The sequence below is a fragment of the Lynx canadensis genome, chromosome C1 (genome assembly GCF_007474595.2).
Source record: "Lynx canadensis isolate LIC74 chromosome C1, mLynCan4.pri.v2, whole genome shotgun sequence".
NCBI lineage: Eukaryota > Metazoa > Chordata > Mammalia > Carnivora > Felidae > Lynx > Lynx canadensis.
Genome location: NC_044310.1, coordinates 87,099,654 through 87,104,378, shown reverse-complemented (window position 1 = coordinate 87,104,378; position 4,725 = coordinate 87,099,654). Strand labels below are relative to the sequence as shown.

At 38.9% G+C, this 4,725-nt stretch overlaps 1 pseudogene; it reads left to right on the top strand.

Moving 5' to 3' along the window:
* The first annotated feature begins 1,466 nt into the window (after positions 1-1,466).
* On the top strand, positions 1,467-2,864 carry LOC115521808 (annotated as a pseudogene).
* The last annotated feature ends 1,861 nt before the right edge of the window (positions 2,865-4,725 follow it).

Genomic DNA, 4,725 nt, shown 5'->3' with positions numbered 1-4,725 from the left:
CACAGTTTTCAGTGTTGCTGAATTTCCTTTGAAAATTTAAAGTGTCCTGGAGAACCCCTGTGAATTCAGTGAGGGATCTTGGAGTACCTCAGGAAAGTTTGGGAATCAGGGACATCTGCCATTGATGGAAAACCTAAGGGAAGTAAATGTGTAAAAAAAAAAAAACAAACTATAGGGTCACCTGGGTGGCTCAGTCGGTTGGGTGCCCAACGTTGGCTCAGATCATGATGTTGTGGTTCATGAGTTCTAGCTCCACATGGGGCTCTGTGCTGACAGCTCAGAGCCTGCATCCTGCTTCGGATTCTGTGTCTCCCTCTCTGCCCCTCCCCCACTTGTGCTCTGTCTCCCTCTCTCTCTCTCTCAAAAATAAATAAAAACATTTAAAAAAATTAAAAAGAAAAAACTATAGACATTATTAAAAGCAAAGGTGCAAAGTAGCAGAAGATATCTGTAGTACATAACAAAAATATAGAATTAATATCTAGGCTATATAAAGAAATCCTATAAATCAATGATAAAAGAGAAATAACCCAATAGAAAATGAATAAAAATCTTACATAATTCTCAGACAAAATTCCTAAGTATAGGGGAAACATGAAAATTCAGTTCATCTCATTAAAATCAAGTAAATTCAAAATAACACTCTAATAGGTACCATTTCACACTCACTATAATGAGTATTACATATACTTTATTACATTAATATCATAAATAATTCTATTTCTCCAAAAGCATAGAGCAAATAAATTTTTATAGACTACTAGTAGGAGTATAAACTAGTACACTGACTTTCTGAAGGAGTTTGGAACTGTCTGGTCAAGTTAGAAATTCACATGTCCTATCAAACATGATTCTATTCCAAGAATATACTCTAGACAAATACATGCCCAGTTACCCTAGGAGACATATGTTGGTCATACTGAGAAAAATGAAACAATTCATATCTCTGTCAATAATAAAGAATTAAATTGTACAGTCATGAAATGGCACACAATACAGCAAGGGAGTGTGCAAACTATGTGTTTGAATCTAATGGTATCACATCAAGTGAAAGCCAGACACGTAAAATATAAAGTGTATGATTTCATTGATACATATTTCAAAAATGGACAAAACTAGATTATTTGGAATGCATAGATGGAGACTAAACTTAACAAAACAAGGATATGAATGATTGCCACAGGAGTCAGAGCAGTGGTATTTTACAGGGAATAAGAAAGATACTATGGGAAAGGGACAGTTGGGAATAATTTCTGAGATTCTAACAATGTTAATATTTTGACCTGGAAGATGTTTACACAGTGTTCACTTTGTAATAATGCATTTAAGTGCACATGTTTTATTTTATACTCTTCTATATATGTATTACATATCCTAAGTTAAAGAAAACAGTTTATATTATATCGACCACTGTAACAATGCCTCTTCTTCTCTGCCATCTGCTTGGCAGCCACAAAGCAGCAACCATGTGTGAATTCATCTCCATCCATGTTGGCCAGGCTGGTGTCCAGATTGGCAATGCCTATTGGGAGCTTTATTGCCTGGAACACGGCACGAGTCTGATGGTCAGATGCCAAGTGACAATACCATTGGCAGAGAAGATGACTCTTTTAATACCTTCTTCAGTAAAACAGGTGTTGGCAAGCATGTGTTCAATGCAGTGTTTGTAGACCTGGAACCCACAGTCATTGATGAAGTTCGCACTGGCACCTATCATCAGCTTTTCCACCCTGAGCAGCTCATGACAGGCAAGTAAGATACAGCCAACAACTATGCCCAAGGGCACTACATCATTGGCAAGGAGATCATTGACAATGTCTTCGAATGAATTTGGAAATGGCTGACCAGTGCACAAGGTCTCCAGGACTTCTTGGTTTTCCATGGCCATGGAGGGGGAATTGGTCCTGGGTTCACCTCCCTGGTAATGGAACATCTTTCTTGTCAATTGTGACAAGTCCTAGCTGGAGTTTTCCATTTAGTCAGCCCCCCAGGTTTTCACAGCTGTAGTTGAGTCCTACCACTCCATTCTCACTACTCACACCAGGCTGGAGCACTCTGACTTTGCCTTCATTGGAGACAATGAAGCCATGTATGATATCTGTGGTAGAAACCTCACTGAATGCCCAATCTACACTAACCTGAATAAGATAACATGTCAAATTGTGTCCTCCGTCACTGCTTCCCTCAGATTTGATGGAGCCCAAAATGTTTTCGGATAGAACTCCAGACCAACTTGGTACCCTATCCCCACATCTGCTTCCCTCTGGTCACATATGCTCCTGTCATCTCTGCTGAGAAAGCCTACCACAAACAGCTTTATGTAGTAGAGATCGCCAAGGCATGCTTTGAGACAAACAACCAAATGGTGAAATATGACCCTTACCATGATAAATACATGGCTTTCTGCCTGTTGTACTGTGGTGATGTGGTTCCCAAAGATGTCAACGCTGCCACTGCTACCATCAGGACCAGGCGTACCATCCAGTTTGTGGGCTAGTGCCCCATTGGCTTCACAGTTGGAGCCAGCATCCCACTGGCTAATTACCAGCATCCCACTGTGGTACCTAGTGGAGACCTGGTCAAAGTACATCGAGATGTGTGTACGCTGAGCACCACCACAGCCATTGCTGAGACCTGGGCTCCCCTGGACCACAGGTTTGACCTGATGTGTGCCCAGTGAGCCTTTGTTCACTGGTATGTGGGTGAGGGCATGGGGAAAGGACAGTTTTCTGAGGCCCGTGAAGACATGGCTGCCCTTGAGAAGGATTATGAAGAGATTGGTGTGGATTCTGTTGAAGGAGAGGATGAAGAAGAAGAACAGGAATACTAAAGTTAAAAATGTCACAAAGGTGCTGCTTTTGCAGGGAAGCCTATTCTGTTTTAAACATTGAAACGTGCTGTGATCAGTTAGTTTGTAGGTAGCAGTATATACTCTCTTATACAATTACGGACCTAAGCTTTAAGACATGATGCTTTGTTACAGACATAAGCTGTCCATTTCTCTGATGGGTTTGAATAAATGTCTCAAATGAAAAAAAATGGGTTAAAAACCAGAAAATACAAACTCAAAATGTCAATTGCCTTTGAGAACTGATTAAATGGAATTTAATATATTTGTGCTGTTTTTGTTTTTCAAAAATTAGATTAAAAGTGTAAATGGCAAAAATTAGCATTTGTACCTTCAGATGGAGAAAAATGAGCCTTGGTTTTATTTTCTACTTTTATGCTGTGTTTGTTTCTCTCTCCAAGAAACATCAACAATAAACAAACAAATCAAAACAGACCATGCAAACCAAGAGTGCACACTGACTCTAAATACCTTCTGTGTTGTCCCTACTGCATAGTACAAGGATGTCTTAAAGGTTGTTTGTACAAGTTTCTTAGGTTGTAGAGTCACATGAGACAAAGCAAGTTCTGTGAATCAACAGATGGAATGGCCTATCTTGGGTGGAATGCATAACAGGAAATGGTATGAATGGCAGTTCTGATTGGTAAAAGAAGAAAGATTTGGGAATATGTCTGTATAAATATATTATATAGGTAAAGATCGGGTTGTTTCAGCAATATAAAAAAAGTTACAAGAAAAATCTATTGTATGTGAAATTTGTTAGCTAGGCTACTGGTAGGGAAGATCTATATTTTAAGAGTGAATATAAGATGTAAATTTCATAAGTATTTATAACCCAATGAAACAATTACAATCGTCTGTGATTATCTAGACTATAGTTGTCTTAATCATATAGTTTTTTTTTAAATTTTTTTAACGTTTATTTATTTTTGAGACAGAGAGAGACAGAGCATGAACAGGGGAGGGGCAGAGAGAGAGGGAGACACAGAATCTGAAACGGGCTCCAGGCTCTGAGCTGTCAGCACTGAGCCCGACGCGGGGCTTTAATTCATGGACCGTGAGATCATGACCTGAGCCGAAGTCGGATGCTTAACCGACTGAGCCACCCAGGCGCCCCCTAATCATATAGTTTGACAGTGATAAGATGTGCTGAGTAATAACTGAAATATATTTTTGAAACAATTTCAGATAATTGAAATTGAAATTGAAATAATTGGTTTTACTATACATTGTGGGATATCAAAATGCATATTTTAACAAATGTTTTCCAAAGCATAAGAGACTGTTAAAAACTGAGAACAAACTGAGGGTTGATGGGGGGTGGGAGGGAGGGGAGGGTGGGTGATGGGTATTGAGGAGGGCACCTTTTGGGATGAGCACTGGGTGTTGTATGGAAACCAATTTGTCAATAAATTTCATATTAAAAAAAAAAAGAAGTAAAAAAAATAAATAAAATTATTTGCTAAAAACACAAGAAAACTTGTTAACATTTTATATATGATAATATGCATTATTTTTAAGAACATGACCTTTTTCACTTGAATTATAATAAATCTACCCTAAGACTTTTGATGGAGCCTTCCTGCAAAAGCGTTCATGCTAAGAGTAATGCCTTTCCATTCAACCCAATTGTTTCTGGCAATAGATTATTTAAGAAGAGGAACAGAAGAACATATAGACCAGTAAAAAGAAGTTGTTCAAGGCCTATGTCAACCTACAGGTAATTCTTTTTATCAAAGAGAAGCATGGCTTCATTCCTCTGCATCACCACCCATCCCCCCAACCTAGGTGCCTTGTAAAATATACAGTCTGCAAAACTACATGAATTTGATGCAAGCAGACTGGTCCAAGAACGCAGAGGGGGGTCCCGCAGGACC